The sequence below is a fragment of the Brienomyrus brachyistius genome, unplaced genomic scaffold (genome assembly GCF_023856365.1).
Source record: "Brienomyrus brachyistius isolate T26 unplaced genomic scaffold, BBRACH_0.4 scaffold55, whole genome shotgun sequence".
Classification (NCBI taxonomy): Eukaryota; Metazoa; Chordata; class Actinopteri; order Osteoglossiformes; family Mormyridae; genus Brienomyrus; species Brienomyrus brachyistius.
The window spans coordinates 2,166,697-2,192,669 of NW_026042330.1; the positions used below are offsets into that span (position 1 = coordinate 2,166,697).

Here is a 25,973-nt window from a genome sequence, read left to right on the forward strand (position 1 = left end):
CCAAATGTAGAGCTATTCAGACAGCGAAAACTCAGACTTTGTGGAATGTCACGCATTAGCTCGGTGTGTGAAACTACGGAATAATGGCAACTTGGTTTCACCGGTGTCTTGGTTTTGAAGCTTGGGCCAAAAGCGATAGGAGGGCATGTTTCCACTCGGTTTCGAACCGAGGACCTTTCGCGTGTGAGGTGAACGTGATAACCACTACACTATGGAAACAACTCACATTCAGCACCTTCCTCAACCAAAGGAAATTTTATTTAATCTGATAATTGTCAGTTGCTGATGAAATACCAGCAGCTGGCCTCCTTTGTAATGCCATCATGTCCACTTGCTAGCATCAGTTCTTTCTTCAGACGACTTTAACCAAGCACATGGAAACTGACTTGACCCCGGTATAAAATCTCTTCCTCGTACTACACAAGATTCAGAAACACAAAGCAACCGCTGTTTTCATAGCCCATCAGTTAACAAGACTCTTCTCACTATCATAATTGGATTGGTAAGGTATCGTTGCATTTCAGAAGGATCAATGATTTCACACTCAAATTCTGCAAGGTCTCTGCTTCGGACAACCGCTAAGAAGCATCTACGTTGTGATCATTGAACATCAAAATCAAGGCACTTGGTTGCATCTTTTCTTTGCATAATTTTATTTCTCACATGCTGTTTGGATTCTGAGCCAAATGTAGAACTATTCAGACAGCGAAAACTGACACTTTGTGGAACGTCACACATTGGGTCGGTGTGTGAGGAATAAGAGTGCTACAGAGCACTTTGGCGAAATGTGCCGTGAAGACAAAATGCCTAGCCAGGTCTGACCTGAAGGGGCACTTGTGAGTATTTCTGTATGACAGAGCGCAAAGCACTACTGTGGGGGGTCCCTGGTGGTCTAGCGGTCAGGATTTGGCGCTCTCACCGCCACGGCCCGGGTTCGATTCCCAGTCAGGGAACTCCAGGGGCGTCTGCTTGGGATTCTTTTTTTTTTTTTTTGTCTTTCCCTCCACTTCCCATTGTGACCCTTTTGGTTAGCTTCTGACTTTTGTGACCTAACCGATGTCCTCCCAGCATAGTTGTGCCCTCAGCTTACTTCTCACTCTTCAGTTTTTCACTCCTGGCCACTAAAACGAGCAACAGGGCATTTTCAAGTCAGCTGCACGACAACACAGACGTTCCACCTGCATGGGAGAACACAGCACATTCAGCAGGTCCTATGCGGCCTCTCACAAGAAGGCAGAACGAGTCACGCTGATGTTTTGTTGACGGCGGGACTCTTCATGTTCACGTCTCGGAGGGTCATGGGCTTCTATGCCTCAAGAAGACAGCACCCAGCGTGGGGCTCCAACCCACGACTCTGAGATTAAGAGTCTCATGCTCTACCGACTGAGCTAGCCGGGCCAAGACACAGACGCGAGACCTCAGGACCGGCAACTTTCTGATCTGGTTCTTCTCTGAGAAATGCCTTCTGACTCTGAACCCCATAAAGCACAGCGGTGCTCTTGCTCTCGCCGTCTCCTTGCAAAGTCTCTGCTCCGGACAACCGCTAAGAGGCATCTACGTCGTGATCATTGAACATCAAAATCAAGGCGCTGTGCTCTTGCTCTCGCTGTCTCCTTGCAAGGTCTCTGCTCCGGACAACCGCTAAGAGGCATCTACGTCGTAATCGTTGAACATGAAAATCAAGCCGCTTGGTTGCATCTTTTCTTTGGCATAATTTTACTTCTCACATGCTGGTTGAATTATGAGCCAAATGTAGAGCTATTCAGACAGCGAAAACTCAGACTTTGTGGAATGTCACGCATTAGCTCGGTGTGTGAAACTACGGAATAATGGCAACTTGGTTTCACCGGTGTCTTGGTTTTGAAGCTTGGGCCAAAAGCGATAGGCAGGCATGTTTCCACTCGGTTTCGAACCGAGGACCTTTCGCGTGTGAGGCGAACGTGATAACCACTACACTATGGAAACAACTCACATTCAGCACCTTCCTCAACCAAAGGAAATTTTATTTAATCTGATAATTGTCAGTGGCTGATGAAATACCAGCAGCTGGCCTCCTTTGTAATGCCATCATGTCCACTTGCTAGCATCAGTTCTTTCTTCAGACGACTTTAACCAAGCACATGGAAACTGACTTGACCCCGGTATAAAATCTCTTCCTCGTACTACACAAGATTCAGAAACACAAAGCAACCGCTGTTTTCATAGCCCATCAGTTAACAAGACTCTTCTCACTATCATAATTGGATTGGTAAGGTATCGTTGCATTTCAGAAGGATCAATGATTTCACACTCAAATTCTGCAAGGTCTCTGCTTCGGACAACCGCTAAGAAGCATCTACGTTGTGATCATTGAACATCAAAATCAAGGCACTTGGTTGCATCTTTTCTTTGCATAATTTTATTTCTCACATGCTGTTTGGATTCTGAGCCAAATGTAGAACTATTCAGACAGCGAAAACTGACACTTTGTGGAACGTCACACATTGGGTCGGTGTGTGAGGAATAAGAGTGCTACAGAGCACTTTGGCGAAATGTGCCGTGAAGACAAAATGCCTAGCCAGGTCTGACCTGAAGGGGCACTTGTGAGTATTTCTGTATGACAGAGCGCAAAGCACTACTGTGGGGGGTCCCTGGTGGTCTAGCGGTCAGGATTTGGCGCTCTCACCGCCACGGCCCGGGTTCGATTCCCAGTCAGGGAACTCCAGGGGCGTCTGCTTGGGATTCTTTTTTTTTTTTTTTGTCTTTCCCTCCACTTCCCATTGTGACCCTTTTGGTTAGCTTCTGACTTTTGTGACCTAACCGATGTCCTCCCAGCATAGTTGTGCCCTCAGCTTACTTCTCACTCTTCAGTTTTTCACTCCTGGCCACTAAAACGAGCAACAGGGCATTTTCAAGTCAGCTGCACGACAACACAGACGTTCCACCTGCATGGGAGAACACAGCACATTCAGCAGGTCCTATGCGGCCTCTCACAAGAAGGCAGAACGAGTCACGCTGATGTTTTGTTGACGGCGGGACTCTTCATGTTCACGTCTCGGAGGGTCATGGGCTTCTATGCCTCAAGAAGACAGCACCCAGCGTGGGGCTCCAACCCACGACTCTGAGATTAAGAGTCTCATGCTCTACCGACTGAGCTAGCCGGGCCAAGACACAGACGCGAGACCTCAGGACCGGCAACTTTCTGATCTGGTTCTTCTCTGAGAAATGCCTTCTGACTCTGAACCCCATAAAGCACAGCGGTGCTCTTGCTCTCGCCGTCTCCTTGCAAAGTCTCTGCTCCGGACAACCGCTAAGAGGCATCTACGTCGTGATCATTGAACATCAAAATCAAGGCGCTGTGCTCTTGCTCTCGCTGTCTCCTTGCAAGGTCTCTGCTCCGGACAACCGCTAAGAGGCATCTACGTCGTAATCGTTGAACATGAAAATCAAGCCGCTTGGTTGCATCTTTTCTTTGGCATAATTTTACTTCTCACATGCTGGTTGAATTATCAGCCAAATGTAGAGCTATTCAGACAGCGAAAACTCAGACTTTGTGGAATGTCACGCATTAGCTCGGTGTGTGAAACTACGGAATAATGGCAACTTGGTTTCACCGGTGTCTTGGTTTTGAAGCTTGGGCCAAAAGCGATAGGCAGGCATGTTTCCACTCGGTTTCGAACCGAGGACCTTTCGCGTGTGAGGCGAACGTGATAACCACTACACTATGGAAACAACTCACATTCAGCACCTTCCTCAACCAAAGGAAATTTTATTTAATCTGATAATTGTCAGTGGCTGATGAAATACCAGCAGCTGGCCTCCTTTGTAATGCCATCATGTCCACTTGCTAGCATCAGTTCTTTCTTCAGACGACTTTAACCAAGCACATGGAAACTGACTTGACCCCGGTATAAAATCTCTTCCTCGTACTACACAAGATTCAGAAACACAAAGCAACCGCTGTTTTCATAGCCCATCAGTTAACAAGACTCTTCTCACTATCATAATTGGATTGGTAAGGTATCGTTGCATTTCAGAAGGATCAATGATTTCACACTCAAATTCTGCAAGGTCTCTGCTTCGGACAACCGCTAAGAAGCATCTACGTTGTGATCATTGAACATCAAAATCAAGGCACTTGGTTGCATCTTTTCTTTGCATAATTTTATTTCTCACATGCTGTTTGGATTCTGAGCCAAATGTAGAACTATTCAGACAGCGAAAACTGACACTTTGTGGAACGTCACACATTGGGTCGGTGTGTGAGGAATAAGAGTGCTACAGAGCACTTTGGCGAAATGTGCCGTGAAGACAAAATGCCTAGCCAGGTCTGACCTGAAGGGGCACTTGTGAGTATTTCTGTATGACAGAGCGCAAAGCACTACTGTGGGGGGTCCCTGGTGGTCTAGCGGTCAGGATTTGGCGCTCTCACCGCCACGGCCCGGGTTCGATTCCCAGTCAGGGAACTCCAGGGGCGTCTGCTTGGGATTCTTTTTTTTTTTTTTTGTCTTTCCCTCCACTTCCCATTGTGACCCTTTTGGTTAGCTTCTGACTTTTGTGACCTAACCGATGTCCTCCCAGCATAGTTGTGCCCTCAGCTTACTTCTCACTCTTCAGTTTTTCACTCCTGGCCACTAAAACGAGCAACAGGGCATTTTCAAGTCAGCTGCACGACAACACAGACGTTCCACCTGCATGGGAGAACACAGCACATTCAGCAGGTCCTATGCGGCCTCTCACAAGAAGGCAGAACGAGTCACGCTGATGTTTTGTTGACGGCGGGACTCTTCATGTTCACGTCTCGGAGGGTCATGGGCTTCTATGCCTCAAGAAGACAGCACCCAGCGTGGGGCTCCAACCCACGACTCTGAGATTAAGAGTCTCATGCTCAACCGACTGAGCTAGCCGGGCCAAGACACAGACGCGAGACCTCAGGACCGGCAACTTTCTGATCTGGTTCTTCTCTGAGAAATGCCTTCTGACTCTGAACCCCATAAAGCACAGCGGTGCTCTTGCTCTCGCCGTCTCCTTGCAAAGTCTCTGCTCCGGACAACCGCTAAGAGGCATCTACGTCGTGATCATTGAACATCAAAATCAAGGCGCTGTGCTCTTGCTCTCGCTGTCTCCTTGCAAGGTCTCTGCTCCGGACAACCGCTAAGAGGCATCTACGTCGTAATCGTTGAACATGAAAATCAAGCCGCTTGGTTGCATCTTTTCTTTGGCATAATTTTACTTCTCACATGCTGGTTGAATTATCAGCCAAATGTAGAGCTATTCAGACAGCGAAAACTCAGACTTTATGGAATGTCACGCATTAGCTCGGTGTGTGAAACTACGGAATAATGGCAACTTGGTTTCACCGGTGTCTTGGTTTTGAAGCTTGGGCCAAAAGCGATAGGCAGGCATGTTTCCACTCGGTTTCGAACCGAGGACCTTTCGCGTGTGAGGCGAACGTGATAACCACTACACTATGGAAACAACTCACATTCAGCACCTTCCTCAACCAAAGGAAATTTTATTTAATCTGATAATTGTCAGTGGCTGATGAAATACCAGCAGCTGGCCTCCTTTGTAATGCCATCATGTCCACTTGCTAGCATCAGTTCTTTCTTCAGACGACTTTAACCAAGCACATGGAAACTGACTTGACCCCGGTATAAAATCTCTTCCTCGTACTACACAAGATTCAGAAACACAAAGCAACCGCTGTTTTCATAGCCCATCAGTTAACAAGACTCTTCTCACTATCATAATTGGATTGGTAAGGTATCGTTGCATTTCAGAAGGATCAATGATTTCACACTCAAATTCTGCAAGGTCTCTGCTTCGGACAACCGCTAAGAAGCATCTACGTTGTGATCATTGAACATCAAAATCAAGGCACTTGGTTGCATCTTTTCTTTGCATAATTTTATTTCTCACATGCTGTTTGGATTCTGAGCCAAATGTAGAACTATTCAGACAGCGAAAACTGACACTTTGTGGAACGTCACACATTGGGTCGGTGTGTGAGGAATAAGAGTGCTACAGAGCACTTTGGCGAAATGTGCCGTGAAGACAAAATGCCTAGCCAGGTCTGACCTGAAGGGGCACTTGTGAGTATTTCTGTATGACAGAGCGCAAAGCACTACTGTGGGGGGTCCCTGGTGGTCTAGCGGTCAGGATTTGGCGCTCTCACCGCCACGGCCCGGGTTCGATTCCCGGTCAGGGAACTCCAGGGGCGTCTGCTTGGGATTCTTTTTTTTTTTTTTTTTTTTTGTCTTTCCCTCCACTTCCCATTGTGACCCTTTTGGTTAGCTTCTGACTTTTGTGACCTAACCGATGTCCTCCCAGCATAGTTGTGCCCTCAGCTTACTTCTCACTCTTCAGTTTTTCACTCCTGGCCACTAAAACGAGCAACAGGGCATTTTCAAGTCAGCTGCACGACAACACAGACGTTCCACCTGCATGGGAGAACACAGCACATTCAGCAGGTCCTATGCGGCCTCTCACAAGAAGGCAGAACGAGTCACGCTGATGTTTTGTTGACGGCGGGACTCTTCATGTTCACGTCTCGGAGGGTCATGGGCTTCTATGCCTCAAGAAGACAGCACCCAGCGTGGGGCTCCAACCCACGACTCTGAGATTAAGAGTCTCATGCTCTACCGACTGAGCTAGCCGGGCCAAGACACAGACGCGAGACCTCAGGACCGGCAACTTTCTGATCTGGTTCTTCTCTGAGAAATGCCTTCTGACTCTGAACCCCATAAAGCACAGCGGTGCTCTTGCTCTCGCCGTCTCCTTGCAAAGTCTCTGCTCCGGACAACCGCTAAGAGGCATCTACGTCGTGATCATTGAACATCAAAATCAAGGCGCAGTGCTCTTCCTCTCGCTGTCTCCTTGCAAGGTCTCTGCTCCGGACAACCGCTAAGAGGCATCTACGTCGTAATCGTTGAACATGAAAATCAAGCCGCTTGGTTGCATCTTTTCTTTGGCATAATTTTACTTCTCACATGCTGGTTGAATTATGAGCCAAATGTAGAGCTATTCAGACAGCGAAAACTCAGACTTTGTGGAATGTCACGCATTAGCTCGGTGTGTGAAACTACGGAATAATGGCAACTTGGTTTCACCGGTGTCTTGGTTTTGAAGCTTGGGCCAAAAGCGATAGGCAGGCATGTTTCCACTCGGTTTCGAACCGAGGACCTTTCGCGTGTGAGGCGAACGTGATAACCACTACACTATGGAAACAACTCACATTCAGCACCTTCCTCAACCAAAGGAAATTTTATTTAATCTGATAATTGTCAGTGGCTGATGAAATACCAGCAGCTGGCCTCCTTTGTAATGCCATCATGTCCACTTGCTAGCATCAGTTCTTTCTTCAGACGACTTTAACCAAGCACATGGAAACTGACTTGACCCCGGTATAAAATCTCTTCCTCGTACTACACAAGATTCAGAAACACAAAGCAACCGCTGTTTTCATAGCCCATCAGTTAACAAGACTCTTCTCACTATCATAATTGGATTGGTAAGGTATCGTTGCATTTCAGAAGGATCAATGATTTCACACTCAAATTCTGCAAGGTCTCTGCTTCGGACAACCGCTAAGAAGCATCTACGTTGTGATCATTGAACATCAAAATCAAGGCACTTGGTTGCATCTTTTCTTTGCATAATTTTATTTCTCACATGCTGTTTGGATTCTGAGCCAAATGTAGAACTATTCAGACAGCGAAAACTGACACTTTGTGGAACGTCACACATTGGGTCGGTGTGTGAGGAATAAGAGTGCTACAGAGCACTTTGGCGAAATGTGCCGTGAAGACAAAATGCCTAGCCAGGTCTGACCTGAAGGGGCACTTGTGAGTATTTCTGTATGACAGAGCGCAAAGCACTACTGTGGGGGGTCCCTGGTGGTCTAGCGGTCAGGATTTGGCGCTCTCACCGCCACGGCCCGGGTTCGATTCCCGGTCAGGGAACTCCAGGGGCGTCTGCTTGGGATTCTTTTTTTTTTTTTTTTTTTTTTGTCTTTCCCTCCACTTCCCATTGTGACCCTTTTGGTTAGCTTCTGACTTTTGTGACCTAACCGATGTCCTCCCAGCATAGTTGTGCCCTCAGCTTACTTCTCACTCTTCAGTTTTTCACTCCTGGCCACTAAAACGAGCAACAGGGCATTTTCAAGTCAGCTGCACGACAACACAGACGTTCCACCTGCATGGGAGAACACAGCACATTCAGCAGGTCCTATGCGGCCTCTCACAAGAAGGCAGAACGAGTCACGCTGATGTTTTGTTGACGGCGGGACTCTTCATGTTCACGTCTCGGAGGGTCATGGGCTTCTATGCCTCAAGAAGACAGCACCCAGCGTGGGGCTCCAACCCACGACTCTGAGATTAAGAGTCTCATGCTCTACCGACTGAGCTAGCCAGGCCAAGACACAGACGCGAGACCTCAGGACCGGCAACTTTCTGATCTGGTTCTTCTCTGAGAAATGCCTTCTGACTCTGAACCCCATAAAGCACAGCGGTGCTCTTGCTCTCGCTGTCTCCTTGCAAAGTCTCTGCTCCGGACAACCGCTAAGAGGCATCTACGTCGTGATCATTGAACATCAAAATCAAGGCGCAGTGCTCTTCCTCTCGCTGTCTCCTTGCAAGGTCTCTGCTCCGGACAACCGCTAAGAGGCATCTACGTCGTAATCGTTGAACATGAAAATCAAGCCGCTTGGTTGCATCTTTTCTTTGGCATAATTTTACTTCTCACATGCTGGTTGAATTATGAGCCAAATGTAGAGCTATTCAGACAGCGAAAACTCAGACTTTGTGGAATGTCACGCATTAGCTCGGTGTGTGAAACTACGGAATAATGGCAACTTGGTTTCACCGGTGTCTTGGTTTTGAAGCTTGGGCCAAAAGCGATAGGCAGGCATGTTTCCACTCGGTTTCGAACCGAGGACCTTTCGCGTGTGAGGCGAACGTGATAACCACTACACTATGGAAACAACTCACATTCAGCACCTTCCTCAACCAAAGGAAATTTTATTTAATCTGATAATTGTCAGTGGCTGATGAAATACCAGCAGCTGGCCTCCTTTGTAATGCCATCATGTCCACTTGCTAGCATCAGTTTTTTCTTCAGACGACTTTAACCAAGCACATGGAAACTGACTTGACCCCGGTATAAAATCTCTTCCTCGTACTACACAAGATTCAGAAACACAAAGCAACCGCTGTTTTCATAGCCCATCAGTTAACAAGACTCTTCTCACTATCATAATTGGATTGGTAAGGTATCGTTGCATTTCAGAAGGATCAATGATTTCACACTCAAATTCTGCAAGGTCTCTGCTTCGGACAACCGCTAAGAAGCATCTACGTTGTGATCATTGAACATCAAAATCAAGGCACTTGGTTGCATCTTTTCTTTGCATAATTTTATTTCTCACATGCTGTTTGGATTCTGAGCCAAATGTAGAACTATTCAGACAGCGAAAACTGACACTTTGTGGAACGTCACACATTGGGTCGGTGTGTGAGGAATAAGAGTGCTACAGAGCACTTTGGCGAAATGTGCCGTGAAGACAAAATGCCTAGCCAGGTCTGACCTGAAGGGGCACTTGTGAGTATTTCTGTATGACAGAGCGCAAAGCACTACTGTGGGGGGTCCCTGGTGGTCTAGCGGTCAGGATTTGGCGCTCTCACCGCCACGGCCCGGGTTCGATTCCCGGTCAGGGAACTCCAGGGGCGTCTGCTTGGGATTCTTTTTTTTTTTTTTTTTTTTGTCTTTCCCTCCACTTCCCATTGTGACCCTTTTGGTTAGCTTCTGACTTTTGTGACCTAACCGATGTCCTCCCAGCATAGTTGTGCCCTCAGCTTACTTCTCACTCTTCAGTTTTTCACTCCTGGCCACTAAAACGAGCAACAGGGCATTTTCAAGTCAGCTGCACGACAACACAGACGTTCCACCTGCATGGGAGAACACAGCACATTCAGCAGGTCCTATGCGGCCTCTCACAAGAAGGCAGAACGAGTCACGCTGATGTTTTGTTGACGGCGGGACTCTTCATGTTCACGTCTCGGAGGGTCATGGGCTTCTATGCCTCAAGAAGACAGCACCCAGCGTGGGGCTCCAACCCACGACTCTGAGATTAAGAGTCTCATGCTCTACCGACTGAGCTAGCCAGGCCAAGACACAGACGCGAGACCTCAGGACCGGCAACTTTCTGATCTGGTTCTTCTCTGAGAAATGCCTTCTGACTCTGAACCCCATAAAGCACAGCGGTGCTCTTGCTCTCGCCGTCTCCTTGCAAAGTCTCTGCTCCGGACAACCGCTAAGAGGCATCTACGTCGTGATCATTGAACATCAAAATCAAGGCGCTGTGCTCTTGCTCTCGCTGTCTCCTTGCAAGGTCTCTGCTCCGGACAACCGCTAAGAGGCATCTACGTCGTAATCGTTGAACATGAAAATCAAGCCGCTTGGTTGCATCTTTTCTTTGGCATAATTTTACTTCTCACATGCTGGTTGAATTATCAGCCAAATGTAGAGCTATTCAGACAGCGAAAACTCAGACTTTGTGGAATGTCACGCATTAGCTCGGTGTGTGAAACTACGGAATAATGGCAACTTGGTTTCACCGGTGTCTTGGTTTTGAAGCTTGGGCCAAAAGCGATAGGCAGGCATGTTTCCACTCGGTTTCGAACCGAGGACCTTTCGCGTGTGAGGCGAACGTGATAACCACTACACTATGGAAACAACTCACATTCAGCACCTTCCTCAACCAAAGGAAATTTTATTTAATCTGATAATTGTCAGTGGCTGATGAAATACCAGCAGCTGGCCTCCTTTGTAATGCCATCATGTCCACTTGCTAGCATCAGTTCTTTCTTCAGACGACTTTAACCAAGCACATGGAAACTGACTTGACCCCGGTATAAAATCTCTTCCTCGTACTACACAAGATTCAGAAACACAAAGCAACCGCTGTTTTCATAGCCCATCAGTTAACAAGACTCTTCTCACTATCATAATTGGATTGGTAAGGTATCGTTGCATTTCAGAAGGATCAATGATTTCACACTCAAATTCTGCAAGGTCTCTGCTTCGGACAACCGCTAAGAAGCATCTACGTTGTGATCATTGAACATCAAAATCAAGGCACTTGGTTGCATCTTTTCTTTGCATAATTTTATTTCTCACATGCTGTTTGGATTCTGAGCCAAATGTAGAACTATTCAGACAGCGAAAACTGACACTTTGTGGAACGTCACACATTGGGTCGGTGTGTGAGGAATAAGAGTGCTACAGAGCACTTTGGCGAAATGTGCCGTGAAGACAAAATGCCTAGCCAGGTCTGACCTGAAGGGGCACTTGTGAGTATTTCTGTATGACAGAGCGCAAAGCACTACTGTGGGGGGTCCCTGGTGGTCTAGCGGTCAGGATTTGGCGCTCTCACCGCCACGGCCCGGGTTCGATTCCCGGTCAGGGAACTCCAGGGGCGTCTGCTTGGGATTCTTTTTTTTTTTTTTTTTTTTGTCTTTCCCTCCACTTCCCATTGTGACCCTTTTGGTTAGCTTCTGACTTTTGTGACCTAACCGATGTCCTCCCAGCATAGTTGTGCCCTCAGCTTACTTCTCACTCTTCAGTTTTTCACTCCTGGCCACTAAAACGAGCAACAGGGCATTTTCAAGTCAGCTGCACGACAACACAGACGTTCCACCTGCATGGGAGAACACAGCACATTCAGCAGGTCCTATGCGGCCTCTCACAAGAAGGCAGAACGAGTCACGCTGATGTTTTGTTGACGGCGGGACTCTTCATGTTCACGTCTCGGAGGGTCATGGGCTTCTATGCCTCAAGAAGACAGCACCCAGCGTGGGGCTCCAACCCACGACTCTGAGATTAAGAGTCTCATGCTCTACCGACTGAGCTAGCCAGGCCAAGACACAGACGCGAGACCTCAGGACCGGCAACTTTCTGATCTGGTTCTTCTCTGAGAAATGCCTTCTGACTCTGAACCCCATAAAGCACAGCGGTGCTCTTGCTCTCGCCGTCTCCTTGCAAAGTCTCTGCTCCGGACAACCGCTAAGAGGCATCTACGTCGTGATCATTGAACATCAAAATCAAGGCGCTGTGCTCTTGCTCTCGCTGTCTCCTTGCAAGGTCTCTGCTCCGGACAACCGCTAAGAGGCATCTATGTCGTAATCGTTGAACATGAAAATCAAGCCGCTTGGTTGCATCTTTTCTTTGGCATAATTTTACTTCTCACATGCTGGTTGAATTATGAGCCAAATGTAGAGCTATTCAGACAGCGAAAACTCAGACTTTGTGGAATGTCACGCATTAGCTCGGTGTGTGAAACTACGGAATAATGGCAACTTGGTTTCACCGGTGTCTTGGTTTTGAAGCTTGGGCCAAAAGCGATAGGCAGGCATGTTTCCACTCGGTTTCGAACCGAGGACTTTTCGCGTGTGAGGCGAACGTGATAACCACTACACTATGGAAACAACTCACATTCAGCACCTTCCTCAACCAAAGGAAATTTTATTTAATCTGATAATTGTCAGTGGCTGATGAAATACCAGCAGCTGGCCTCCTTTGTAATGCCATCATGTCCACTTGCTAGCATCAGTTCTTTCTTCAGACGACTTTAACCAAGCACATGGAAACTGACTTGACCCCGGTATAAAATCTCTTCCTCGTACTACACAAGATTCAGAAACACAAAGCAACCGCTGTTTTCATAGCCCATCAGTTAACAAGACTCTTCTCACTATCATAATTGGATTGGTAAGGTATCGTTGCATTTCAGAAGGATCAATGATTTCACACTCAAATTCTGCAAGGTCTCTGCTTCGGACAACCGCTAAGAAGCATCTACGTTGTGATCATTGAACATCAAAATCAAGGCACTTGGTTGCATGTTTTCTTTGCATAATTTTATTTCTCACATGCTGTTTGGATTCTGAGCCAAATGTAGAACTATTCAGACAGCGAAAACTGACACTTTGTGGAACGTCACACATTGGGTCGGTGTGTGAGGAATAAGAGTGCTACAGAGCACTTTGGCGAAATGTGCCGTGAAGACAAAATGCCTAGCCAGGTCTGACCTGAAGGGGCACTTGTGAGTATTTCTGTATGACAGAGCGCAAAGCACTACTGTGGGGGGTCCCTGGTGGTCTAGCGGTCAGGATTTGGCGCTCTCACCGCCACGGCCCGGGTTCGATTCCCGGTCAGGGAACTCCAGGGGCGTCTGCTTGGGATTCGTTTTTTTTTTTTTTTTTTTTGTCTTTCCCTCCACTTCCCATTGTGACCCTTTTGGTTAGCTTCTGACTTTTGTGACCTAACCGATGTCCTCCCAGCATAGTTGTGCCCTCAGCTTACTTCTCACTCTTCAGTTTTTCACTCCTGGCCACTAAAACGAGCAACAGGGCATTTTCAAGTCAGCTGCACGACAACACAGACGTTCCACCTGCATGGGAGAACACAGCACATTCAGCAGGTCCTATGCGGCCTCTCACAAGAAGGCAGAACGAGTCACGCTGATGTTTTGTTGACGGCGGGACTCTTCATGTTCACGTCTCGGAGGGTCATGGGCTTCTATGCCTCAAGAAGACAGCACCCAGCGTGGGGCTCCAACCCACGACTCTGAGATTAAGAGTCTCATGCTCTACCGACTGAGCTAGCCGGGCCAAGACACAGACGCGAGACCTCAGGACCGGCAACTTTCTGATCTGGTTCTTCTCTGAGAAATGCCTTCTGACTCTGAACCCCATAAAGCACAGCGGTGCTCTTGCTCTCGCCGTCTCCTTGCAAAGTCTCTGCTCCGGACAACCGCTAAGAGGCATCTACGTCGTGATAATTGAACATCAAAATCAAGGCGCTGTGCTCTTCCTCTCGCTGTCTCCTTGCAAGGTCTCTGCTCCGGACAACCGCTAAGAGGCATCTACGTCGTAATCGTTGAACATGAAAATCAAGCCGCTTGGTTGCATCTTTTCTTTGGCATAATTTTACTTCTCACATGCTGGTTGAATTATGAGCCAAATGTAGAGCTATTCAGACAGCGAAAACTCAGACTTTGTGGAATGTCACGCATTAGCTCGGTGTGTGAAACTACGGAATAATGGCAACTTGGTTTCACCGGTGTCTTGGTTTTGAAGCTTGGGCCAAAAGCGATAGGCAGGCATGTTTCCACTCGGTTTCGAACCGAGGACCTTTCGCGTGTGAGGCGAACGTGATAACCACTACACTATGGAAACAACTCACATTCAGCACCTTCCTCAACCAAAGGAAATTTTATTTAATCTGATAATTGTCAGTGGCTGATGAAATACCAGCAGCTGGCCTCCTTTGTAATGCCATCATGTCCACTTGCTAGCATCAGTTCTTTCTTCAGACGACTTTAACCAAGCACATGGAAACTGACTTGACCCCGGTATAAAATCTCTTCCTCGTACTACACAAGATTCAGAAACACAAAGCAACCGCTGTTTTCATAGCCCATCAGTTAACAAGACTCTTCTCACTATCATAATTGGATTGGTAAGGTATCGTTGCATTTCAGAAGGATCAATGATTTCACACTCAAATTCTGCAAGGTCTCTGCTTCGGACAACCGCTAAGAAGCATCTACGTTGTGATCATTGAACATCAAAATCAAGGCACTTGGTTGCATCTTTTCTTTGCATAATTTTATTTCTCACATGCTGTTTGGATTCTGAGCCAAATGTAGAACTATTCAGACAGCGAAAACTGACACTTTGTGGAACGTCACACATTGGGTCGGTGTGTGAGGAATAAGAGTGCTACAGAGCACTTTGGCGAAATGTGCCGTGAAGACAAAATGCCTTTCCAGGTCTGACCTGAAGGGGCACTTGTGAGTATTTCTGTATGACAGAGCGCAAAGCACTACTGTGGGGGGTCCCTGGTGGTCTAGCGGTCAGGATTTGGCGCTCTCACCGCCACGGCCCGGGTTCGATTCCCGGTCAGGGAACTCCAGGGGCGTCTGCTTGGGATTCTTTTTTTTTTTTTTTTTTTGTCTTTCCCTCCACTTCCCATTGTGACCCTTTTGGTTAGCTTCTGACTTTTGTGACCTAACCGATGTCCTCCCAGCATAGTTGTGCCCTCAGCTTACTTCTCACTCTTCAGTTTTTCACTCCTGGCCACTAAAACGAGCAACAGGGCATTTTCAAGTCAGCTGCACGACAACACAGACGTTCCACCTGCATGGGAGAACACAGCACATTCAGCAGGTCCTATGCGGCCTCTCACAAGAAGGCAGAACGAGTCACGCTGATGTTTTGTTGACGGCGGGACTCTTCATGTTCACGTCTCGGAGGGTCATGGGCTTCTATGCCTCAAGAAGACAGCACCCAGCGTGGGGCTCCAACCCACGACTCTGAGATTAAGAGTCTCATGCTCTACCGACTGAGCTAGCCGGGCCAAGACACAGACGCGAGACCTCAGGACCGGCAACTTTCTGATCTGGTTCTTCTCTGAGAAATGCCTTCTGACTCTGAACCCCATAAAGCACAGCGGTGCTCTTGCTCTCGCCGTCTCCTTGCAAAGTCTCTGCTCCGGACAACCGCTAAGAGGCATCTACGTCGTGATCATTGAACATCAAAATCAAGGCGCTGTGCTCTTGCTCTCGCTGTCTCCTTGCAAGGTCTCTGCTCCGGACAACCGCTAAGAGGCATCTACGTCGTAATCGTTGAACATGAAAATCAAGGCGCTTGGTTGCATCTTTTCTTTGGCATAATTTTACTTCTCACATGCTGGTTGAATTATGAGCCAAATGTAGAGCTATTCAGACAGCGAAAACTCAGACTTTGTGGAATGTCACGCATTAGCTCGGTGTGTGAAACTACGGAATAATGGCAACTTGGTTTCACCGGTGTCTTGGTTTTGAAGCTTGGGCCAAAAGCGATAGGCAGGCATGTTTCCACTCGGTTTCGAACCGAGGACCTTTCGCGTGTGAGGCGAACGTGATAACCACTACACTATGGAAACAACTCACATTCAGCACCTTCCTCAACCAAAGGAAATTTTATTTAATCTGATAATTGTCAGTGGCTGATGAAATACCAGCAGCTGGCCTCCTTTGTAATGCCATCATGTCCACTTGCTAGCATCAGTTCTTTCTTCAGACGACTTTAACCAAGCACATGGAAACTGACTTGACCCCGGTATAAAATCTCTTCCTCGTACTACACAAGATTCAGAAACACAAAGCAACCGCTGTTTTCATAGCCCATCAGTTAACAAGACTCTTCTCACTATCATAATTGGATTGGTAAGGTATCGTTGCATTTCAGAAGGATCAATGATTTCACACTCAAATTCTGCAAGGTCTCTGCTTCGGACAACCGCTAAGAAGCATCTACGTTGTGATCATTGAACATCAAAATCAAGGCACTTGGTTGCATCTTTTCTTTGCATAATTTTATTTCTCACATGCTGTTTGGATTCTGAGCCAAATGTAGAACTATTCAGACAGCGAAAACTGACACTTTGTGGAACGTCACACATTGGGTCGGTGTGTGAGGAATAAGAGTGCTACAGAGCACTTTGGCGAAATGTGCCGTGAAGACAAAATGCCTAGCCAGGTCTGACCTGAAGGGGCACTTGTGAGTATTTCTGTATGACAGAGCGCAAAGCACTACTGTGGGGGGTCCCTGGTGGTCTAGCGGTCAGGATTTGGCGCTCTCACCGCCACGGCCCGGGTTCGATTCCCGGTCAGGGAACTCCAGGGGCGTCTGCTTGGGATTCTTTTTTTTTTTTTTTTTTTGTCTTTCCCTCCACTTCCCATTGTGACCCTTTTGGTTAGCTTCTGACTTTTGTGACCTAACCGATGTCCTCCCAGCATAGTTGTGCCCTCAGCTTACTTCTCACTCTTCAGTTTTTCACTCCTGGCCACTAAAACGAGCAACAGGGCATTTTCAAGTCAGCTGCACGACAACACAGACGTTCCACCTGCATGGGAGAACACAGCACATTCAGCAGGTCCTATGCGGCCTCTCACAAGAAGGCAGAACGAGTCACGCTGATGTTTTGTTGACGGCGGGACTCTTCATGTTCACGTCTCGGAGGGTCATGGGCTTCTATGCCTCAAGAAGACAGCACCCAGCGTGGGGCTCCAACCCACGACTCTGAGATTAAGAGTCTCATGCTCTACCGACTGAGCTAGCCGGGCCAAGACACAGACGCGAGACCTCAGGACCGGCAACTTTCTGATCTGGTTCTTCTCTGAGAAATGCCTTCTGACTCTGAACCCCATAAAGCACAGCGGTGCTCTTGCTCTCGCCGTCTCCTTGCAAAGTCTCTGCTCCGGACAACCGCTAAGAGGCATCTACGTCGTGATCATTGAACATCAAAATCAAGGCGCTGTGCTCTTGCTCTCGCTGTCTCCTTGCAAGGTCTCTGCTCCGGACAACCGCTAAGAGGCATCTATGTCGTAATCGTTGAACATGAAAATCAAGCCGCTTGGTTGCATCTTTTCTTTGGCATAATTTTACTTCCCACATGCTGGTTGAATTATGAGCCAAATGTAGAGCTATTCAGACAGCGAAAACTCAGACTTTGTGGAATGTCACGCATTAGCTCGGTGTGTGAAACTACGGAATAATGGCAACTTGGTTTCACCGGTGTCTTGGTTTTGAAGCTTGGGCCAAAAGCGATAGGCAGGTATGTTTCCAGTCGGTTTCGAACCGAGGACCTTTCGCGTGTGAGGCGACCGTGATAACCACTACACTATGGAATCAACTCACATTCAGCACCTTCCTCAACCAAAGGAAATTTTATTTAATCTGATAATTGTCAGTGGCTGATGAAATACCAGCAGCTGGCCTCCTTTGTAATGCCATCATGTCCACTTGCTAGCATCAGTTCTTTCTTCAGACGACTTTAATCAAGCACATGGAAACTGACTTGACCCCGGTATAAAATCTCTTCCTCGTACTACACAAGATTCAGAAACACAAAGCAACCGCTGTTTTCATAGCCCATCAGTTAACAAGACTCTTCTCACTATCATAATTGGATTGGTAAGGTATCGTTGCATTTCAGAAGGATCAATGATTTCACACTCAAATTCTGCAAGGTCTCTGCTTCGGACAACCGCTAAGAAGCATCTACGTTGTGATCATTGAACATCAAAATCAAGGCACTTGGTTGCATCTTTTCTTTGCATAATTTTATTTCTCACATGCTGTTTGGATTCTGAGCCAAATGTAGAACTATTCATACAGCGAAAACTGACACTTTGTGGAACGTCACACATTGGGTCGGTGTGTGAGGAATAAGAGTGCTACAGAGCACTTTGGCGAAATGTGCCGTGAAGACAAAATGCCTAGCCAGGTCTGACCTGAAGGGGCACTTGTGAGTATTTCTGTATGACAGAGCGCAAAGCACTACTGTGGGGGGTCCCTGGTGGTCTAGCGGTCAGGATTTGGCGCTCTCACCGCCACGGCCCGGGTTCGATTCCCGGTCAGGGAACTCCAGGGGCGTCTGCTTGGGATTCTTTTTTTTTTTTTTTTTTTATCTTTCCCTCCACTTCCCATTGTGACCCTTTTGGTTAGCTTCTGACTTTTGTGACCTAACCGATGTCCTCCCAGCATAGTTGTGCCCTCAGCTTACTTCTCATTCTTCAGTTTTTCACTCCTGGCCACTAAAACGAGCAACAGGGCATTTTCAAGTCAGCTGCACGACAACACAGACGTTCCACCTGCATGGGAGAACACAGCACATTCAGCAGGTCCTATGCGGCCTCTCACAAGAAGGCAGAACGAGTCACGCTGATGTTTTGTTGACGGCGGGACTCTTCATGTTCACGTCTCGGAGGGTCATGGGCTTCTATGCCTCAAGAAGACAGCACCCAGCGTGGGGCTCCAACCCACGACTCTGAGATTAAGAGTCTCATGCTCTACCGACTGAGCTAGCCGGGCCAAGACACAGACGCGAGACCTCAGGACCGGCAACTTTCTGATCTGGTTCTTCTCTGAGAAATGCCTTCTGACTCTGAACCCCATAAAGCACAGCGGTGCTCTTGCTCTCGCCGTCTCCTTGCAAAGTCTCTGCTCCGGACAACCGCTAAGAGGCATCTACGTCGTGATCATTGAACATCAAAATCAAGGCGCTGTGCTCTTGCTCTCGCTGTCTCCTTGCAAGGTCTCTGCTTCGGACAACCGCTAAGAGGCATCTACGTCGTAATCGTTGAACATGAAAATCAAGCCGCTTGGTTGCATCTTTTCTTTGGCATAATTTTACTTCTCACATGCTGGTTGAATTATGAGCCAAATGTAGAGCTATTCAGACAGCGAAAACTCAGACTTTGTGGAATGTCACGCATTAGCTCGGTGTGTGAAACTACGGAATAATGGCAACTTGGTTTCACCGGTGTCTTGGTTTTGAAGCTTGGGCCAAAAGCGATAGGCAGGTATGTTTCCAGTCGGTTTCGAACCGAGGACCTTTCGCGTGTGAGGCGAACGTGATAACCACTACACTATGGAATCAACTCACATTCAGCACCTTCCTCAACCAAAGGAAATTTTATTTAATCTGATAATTGTCAGTGGCTGATGAAATACCAGCAGCTGGCCTCCTTTGTAATGCCATCATGTCCACTTGCTAGCATCAGTTCTTTCTTCAGACGACTTTAATCAAGCACATGGAAACTGACTTGACCCCGGTATAAAATCTCTTCCTCGTACTACACAAGATTCAGAAACACAAAGCAACCGCTGTTTTCATAGCCCATCAGTTAACAAGACTCTTCTCACTATCATAATTGGATTGGTAAGGTATCGTTGCATTTCAGAAGGATCAATGATTTCACACTCAAATTCTGCAAGGTCTCTGCTTCGGACAACCGCTAAGAAGCATCTACGTTGTGATCATTGAACATCAAAATCAAGGCACTTGGTTGCATCTTTTCTTTGCATAATTTTATTTCTCACATGCTGTTTGGATTCTGAGCCAAATGTAGAACTATTCATACAGCGAAAACTGACACTTTGTGGAACGTCACACATTGGGTCGGTGTGTGAGGAATAAGAGTGCTACAGAGCACTTTGGCGAAATGTGCCGTGAAGACAAAATGCCTAGCCAGGTCTGACCTGAAGGGGCACTTGTGAGTATTTCTGTATGACAGAGCGCAAAGCACTACTGTGGGGGGTCCCTGGTGGTCTAGCGGTCAGGATTTGGCGCTCTCACCGCCACGGCCCGGGTTCGATTCCCGGTTAGGGAACTCCAGGGGCGTCTGCTTGGGATTCTTTTTTTTTTTTTTTTTTTATCTTTCCCTCCACTTCCCATTGTGACCCTTTTGGTTAGCTTCTGACTTTTGTGACCTAACCGATGTCCTCCCAGCATAGTTGTGCCCTCAGCTTACTTCTCATTCTTCAGTTTTTCACTCCTGGCCACTAAAACGAGCAACAGGGCATTTTCAAGTCAGCTGCACGACAACACAGACGTTCCACCTGCATGGGAGAACACAGCACATTCAGCAGGTCCTATGCGGCCTCTCACAAGAAGGCAGAACGAGTCACGCTGATGTTTTGTTGACGGCGGGACTCTTCATGTTCACGTCTCGGAGGGTCATGGGCTTCTATGCCTCAAGAAGACAGCACCCAGCGTGGGGCTCCAACCCACGACTCTGAGATTAAGAGTCTCATGCTCTACCGACTGAGCTAGCCGGGCCAAGACACAGACGCGAGACCTCAGGACCGGCAACTTTCTGATCTGGTTCTTCTCTGAGAAATGCCTTCTGACTCTGAACCCCATAAAGCACAGCGGTGCTCTTGCTCTCGCCGTCTCCTTGCAAAGTCTCTGCTCCGGACAACCGCTAAGAGGCATCTACGTCGTGATCATTGAACATCAAAATCAAGGCGCTGTGCTCTTGCTCTCGCTGTCTCCTTGCAAGGTCTCTGCTTCGGACAACCGCTAAGAGGCATCTACGTCGTAATCGTTGAACATGAAAATCAAGCCGCTTGGTTGCATCTTTTCTTTTGCATAATTTTACTTCTCACATGCTGGTTGAATTATGAGCCAAATGTAGAGCTATTCAGACAGCGAAAACTCAGACTTTGTGGAATGTCACGCATTAGCTCGGTGTGTGAAACTACGGAATAATGGCAACTTGGTTTCACCGGTGTCTTGGTTTTGAAGCTTGGGCCAAAAGCGATAGGCAGGTATGTTTCCAGTCGGTTTCGAACCGAGGACCTTTCGCGTGTGAGGCGAACGTGATAACCACTACACTATGGAAACAACTCACATTCAGCACCTTCCTCAACCAAAGGAAATTTTATTTAATCTGATAATTGTCAGTGGCTGATGAAATACCAGCAGCTGGCCTCCTTTGTAATGCCATCATGTCCACTTGCTAGCATCAGTTCTTTCTTCAGACGACTTTAATCAAGCACATGGAAACTGACTTGACCCCGGTATAAAATCTCTTCCTCGTACTACACAAGATTCAGAAACACAAAGCAACCGCTGTTTTCATAGCCCATCAGTTAACAAGACTCTTCTCACTATCATAATTGGATTGGTAAGGTATCGTTGCATTTCAGAAGGATCAATGATTTCACACTCAAATTCTGCAAGGTCTCTGCTTCGGACAACTGCTAAGAAGCATCTACGTTGTGATCATTGAACATCAAAATCAAGGCACTTGGTTGCATCTTTTCTTTGCATAATTTTATTTCTCACATGCTGTTTGGATTCTGAGCCAAATGTAGAACTATTCAGACAGCGAAAACTGACACTTTGTGGAACGTCACACATTGGGTCGGTGTGTGAGGAATAAGAGTGCTACAGAGCACTTTGGCGAAATGTGCCGTGAAGACAAAATGCCTAGCCAGGTCTGACCTGAAGGGGCACTTGTGAGTATTTCTGTATGACAGAGCGCAAAGCACTACTGTGGGGGGTCCCTGGTGGTCTAGCGGTCAGGATTTGGCGCTCTCACCGCCACGGCCCGGGTTCGATTCCCAGTCAGGGAACTCCAGGGGCGTCTGCTTGGGATTCTTTTTTTTTTTTTTTATCTTTCCCTCCACTTCCCATTGTGACCCTTTTGGTTAGCTTCTGACTTTTGTGACCTAACCGATGTCCTCCCAGCATAGTTGTGCCCTCAGCTTACTTCTCATTCTTCAGTTTTTCACTCCTGGCCACTAAAACGAGCAACAGGGCATTTTCAAGTCAGCTGCACGACAACACAGACGTTCCACCTGCATGGGAGAACACAGCACATTCAGCAGGTCCTATGCGGCCTCTCACAAGAAGGCAGAACGAGTCACGCTGATGTTTTGTTGACGGCGGGACTCTTCATGTTCACGTCTCGGAGGGTCATGGGCTTCTATGCCTCAAGAAGACAGCACCCAGCGTGGGGCTCCAACCCACGACTCTGAGATTAAGAGTCTCATGCTCTACCGACTGAGCTAGCCGGGCCAAGACACAGACGCGAGACCTCAGGACCGGCAACTTTCTGATCTGGTTCTTCTCTGAGAAATGCCTTCTGACTCTGAACCCCATAAAGCACAGCGGTGCTCTTGCTCTCGCCGTCTCCTTGCAAAGTCTCTGCTCCGGACAACCGCTAAGAGGCATCTACGTCGTGATCATTGAACATCAAAATCAAGGCGCTGTGCTCTTGCTCTCGCTGTCTCCTTGCAAGGTCTCTGCTCCGGACAACCGCTAAGAGGCATCTACGTCGTAATCGTTGAACATGAAAATCAAGCCGCTTGGTTGCATCTTTTCTTTGGCATAATTTTACTTCTCACATGCTGGTTGAATTATGAGCCAAATGTAGAGCTATTCAGACAGCGAAAACTCAGACTTTGTGGAATGTCACGCATTAGCTCGGTGTGTGAAACTACGGAATAATGGCAACTTGGTTTCACCGGTGTCTTGGTTTTGAAGCTTGGGCCAAAAGTGATAGGCAGGTATGTTTCCACTCGGTTTCGAACCGAGGACCTTTCGCGTGTGAGGCGAACGTGATAACCACTACACTATGGAAACAACTCACATTCAGTATCTTCCTCAACCAAAGGAAATTTTATTTAATCTGATAATTGTCAGTGGCTGATGAAATACCAGCAGCTGGCCTCCTTTGTAATGCCATCATGTCCACTTGCTAGCATCAGTTCTTTCTTCAGACGACTTTAATCAAGCACATGGAAACTGACTTGACCCCGGTATAAAATCTCTTCCTCGTACTACACAAGATTCAGAAACACAAAGCAACCGCTGTTTTCATAGCCCATCAGTTAACAAGACTCTTCTCACTATCATAATTGGATTGGTAAGGTATCGTTGCATTTCAGAAGGATCAATGATTTCACACTCAAATTCTGCAAGGTCTCTGCTTCGGACAACCGCTAAGAAGCATCTACGTTGTGATCATTGAACATCAAAATCAAGGCACTTGGTTGCATCTTTTCTTTGCATAATTTTATTTCTCACATGCTGTTTGGATTCTGAGCCAAATGTAGAACTATTCAGACAGCGAAAACTGACACTTTGTGGAACGTCACACATTGGGTCGGTGTGTGAGGAATAAGAGTGCTACAGAGCACTTTGGCGAAATGTGCCGTGAAGACAAAATGCCTAGCCAGGTCTGACCTGAAGGGGCACTTGTGAGTATTTCTGTATGACAGAGCGCAAAGCACTACTGTGGGGGGTCCCTGGTGGTCTAGCGGTCAGGATTTGGCGCTCTCACCGCCACGGCCCGGGTTCGATTCCCAGTCAGGGAACTCCAGGGGCGTCTGCTTGGGATTCTTTTTTTTTTTTTTTTTTTATCTTTCCCTCCACTTCCCATTGTGACCCTTTTGGTTAGCTTCTGACTTTTGTGACCTAACCGATGTCCTCCCAGCATAGTTGTGCCCTCAGCTTACTTCTCATTCTTCAGTTTTTCACTCCTGGCCACTAAAACGAGCAACAGGGCATTTTCAAGTCAGCTGCACGACAACACAGACGTTCCACCTGCATGGGAGAACACAGCACATTCAGCAGGTCCTATGCGGCCTCTCACAAGAAGGCAGAACGAGTCACGCTGATGTTTTGTTGACGGCGGGACTCTTCATGTTCACGTCTCGGAGGGTCATGGGCTTCTATGCCTCAAGAAGACAGCACCCAGCGTGGGGCTCCAACCCACGACTCTGAGATTAAGAGTCTCATGCTCTACCGACTGAGCTAGCCGGGCCAAGACACAGACGCGAGACCTCAGGACCGGCAACTTTCTGATCTGGTTCTTCTCTGAGAAATGCCTTCTGACTCTGAACCCCATAAAGCACAGCGGTGCTCTTGCTCTCGCCGTCTCCTTGCAAAGTCTCTGCTCCGGACAACCGCTAAGAGGCATCTACGTCGTGATCATTGAACATCAAAATCAAGGCGCTGTGCTCTTGCTCTCGCTGTCTCCTTGCAAGGTCTCTGCTCCGGACAACCGCTAAGAGGCATCTACGTCGTAATCGTTGAACATGAAAATCAAGCCGCTTGGTTGCATCTTTTCTTTGGCATAATTTTACTTCTCACATGCTGGTTGAATTATGAGCCAAATGTAGAGCTATTCAGACAGCGAAAACTCAGACTTTGTGGAATGTCACGCATTAGCTCGGTGTGTGAAACTACGGAATAATGGCAACTTGGTTTCACCGGTGTCTTGGTTTTGAAGCTTGGGCCAAAAGCGATAGGCAGGCATGTTTCCACTCGGTTTCGAACCGAGGACCTTTCGCGTGTGAGGCGAACGTGATAACCACTACACTATGGAAACAACTCACATTCAGCACCTTCCTCAACCAAAGGAAATTTTATTTAATCTGATAATTGTCAGTGGCTGATGAAATACCAGCAGCTGGCCTCCTTTGTAATGCCATCATGTCCACTTGCTAGCATCAGTTCTTTCTTCAGACGACTTTAATCAAGCACATGGAAACTGACTTGATCCCGGTATAAAATCTCTTCCTCGTACTACACAAGATTCAGAAACACAAAGCAACCGCTGTTTTCATAGCCCATCAGTTAACAAGACTCTTCTCACTATCATAATTGGATTGGTAAGGTATCGTTGCATTTCAGAAGGATCAATGATTTCACACTCAAATTCTGCAAGGTCTCTGCTTCGGACAACCGCTAAGAAGCATCTACGTTGTGATCATTGAACATCAAAATCAAGGCACTTGGTTGCATCTTTTCTTTGCATAATTTTATTTCTCACATGCTGTTTGGATTCTGAGCCAAATGTAGAACTATTCAGACAGCGAAAACTGACACTTTGTGGAACGTCACACATTGGGTCGGTGTGTGAGGAATAAGAGTGCTACAGAGCACTTTGGCGAAATGTGCCGTGAAGACAAAATGCCTAGCCAGGTCTGACCTGAAGGGGCACTTGTGAGTATTTCTGTATGACAGAGCGCAAAGCACTACTGTGGGGGGTCCCTGGTGGTCTAGCGGTCAGGATTTGGCGCTCTCACCGCCACGGCCCGGGTTCGATTCCCGGTCAGGGAACTCCAGGGGCGTCTGCTTGGGATTCTTTTTTTTTTTTTTTTTTTATCTTTCCCTCCACTTCCCATTGTGACCCTTTTGGTTAGCTTCTGACTTTTGTGACCTAACCGATGTCCTCCCAGCATAGTTGTGCCCTCAGCTTACTTCTCATTCTTCAGTTTTTCACTCCTGGCCACTAAAACGAGCAACAGGGCATTTTCAAGTCAGCTGCACGACAACACAGACGTTCCACCTGCATGGGAGAACACAGCACATTCAGCAGGTCCTATGCGGCCTCTCACAAGAAGGCAGAACGAGTCACGCTGATGTTTTGTTGACGGCGGGACTCTTCATGTTCACGTCTCGGAGGGTCATGGGCTTCTATGCCTCAAGAAGACAGCACCCAGCGTGGGGCTCCAACCCACGACTCTGAGATTAAGAGTCTCATGCTCTACCGACTGAGCTAGCCGGGCCAAGACACAGACGCGAGACCTCAGGACCGGCAACTTTCTGATCTGGTTCTTCTCTGAGAAATGCCTTCTGACTCTGAA

At 47.5% G+C, this 25,973-nt stretch overlaps 15 non-coding genes across 15 annotated transcripts; all 15 read right to left on the minus strand.

Moving 5' to 3' along the window:
• Window positions 1-146: 146 nt before the first annotated feature.
• trnav-cac (transfer RNA valine (anticodon CAC)) lies at window positions 147-219 on the minus strand. The gene has a single exon. It is a non-coding gene; the product is annotated as a tRNA-Val (tRNA).
• Window positions 220-1,892: 1,673 nt separating this feature from the next.
• Window positions 1,893-1,965, minus strand: trnav-cac (transfer RNA valine (anticodon CAC)). Its single transcript has one exon. It is a non-coding gene; the product is annotated as a tRNA-Val (tRNA).
• Window positions 1,966-3,638: 1,673 nt separating this feature from the next.
• On the minus strand, window positions 3,639-3,711 carry trnav-cac (transfer RNA valine (anticodon CAC)). Its single transcript has one exon. It is a non-coding gene; the product is annotated as a tRNA-Val (tRNA).
• A 1,673-nt stretch (window positions 3,712-5,384) lies between these two features.
• On the minus strand, window positions 5,385-5,457 carry trnav-cac (transfer RNA valine (anticodon CAC)). Its single transcript has one exon. It is a non-coding gene; the product is annotated as a tRNA-Val (tRNA).
• A 1,679-nt stretch (window positions 5,458-7,136) lies between these two features.
• On the minus strand, window positions 7,137-7,209 carry trnav-cac (transfer RNA valine (anticodon CAC)). Its single transcript has one exon. It is a non-coding gene; the product is annotated as a tRNA-Val (tRNA).
• Window positions 7,210-8,889: 1,680 nt separating this feature from the next.
• trnav-cac (transfer RNA valine (anticodon CAC)) lies at window positions 8,890-8,962 on the minus strand. Its single transcript has one exon. It is a non-coding gene; the product is annotated as a tRNA-Val (tRNA).
• A 1,678-nt stretch (window positions 8,963-10,640) lies between these two features.
• On the minus strand, window positions 10,641-10,713 carry trnav-cac (transfer RNA valine (anticodon CAC)). The gene has a single exon. It is a non-coding gene; the product is annotated as a tRNA-Val (tRNA).
• Window positions 10,714-12,391: 1,678 nt separating this feature from the next.
• trnav-cac (transfer RNA valine (anticodon CAC)) lies at window positions 12,392-12,464 on the minus strand. Its single transcript has one exon. It is a non-coding gene; the product is annotated as a tRNA-Val (tRNA).
• A 1,679-nt stretch (window positions 12,465-14,143) lies between these two features.
• On the minus strand, window positions 14,144-14,216 carry trnav-cac (transfer RNA valine (anticodon CAC)). Its single transcript has one exon. It is a non-coding gene; the product is annotated as a tRNA-Val (tRNA).
• A 1,677-nt stretch (window positions 14,217-15,893) lies between these two features.
• trnav-cac (transfer RNA valine (anticodon CAC)) lies at window positions 15,894-15,966 on the minus strand. The gene has a single exon. It is a non-coding gene; the product is annotated as a tRNA-Val (tRNA).
• A 1,677-nt stretch (window positions 15,967-17,643) lies between these two features.
• On the minus strand, window positions 17,644-17,716 carry trnav-cac (transfer RNA valine (anticodon CAC)). The gene has a single exon. It is a non-coding gene; the product is annotated as a tRNA-Val (tRNA).
• Window positions 17,717-19,393: 1,677 nt separating this feature from the next.
• Window positions 19,394-19,466, minus strand: trnav-cac (transfer RNA valine (anticodon CAC)). The gene has a single exon. It is a non-coding gene; the product is annotated as a tRNA-Val (tRNA).
• A 1,677-nt stretch (window positions 19,467-21,143) lies between these two features.
• On the minus strand, window positions 21,144-21,216 carry trnav-cac (transfer RNA valine (anticodon CAC)). The gene has a single exon. It is a non-coding gene; the product is annotated as a tRNA-Val (tRNA).
• Window positions 21,217-22,889: 1,673 nt separating this feature from the next.
• On the minus strand, window positions 22,890-22,962 carry trnav-cac (transfer RNA valine (anticodon CAC)). Its single transcript has one exon. It is a non-coding gene; the product is annotated as a tRNA-Val (tRNA).
• Window positions 22,963-24,639: 1,677 nt separating this feature from the next.
• On the minus strand, window positions 24,640-24,712 carry trnav-cac (transfer RNA valine (anticodon CAC)). The gene has a single exon. It is a non-coding gene; the product is annotated as a tRNA-Val (tRNA).
• Window positions 24,713-25,973: the final 1,261 nt, after the last annotated feature.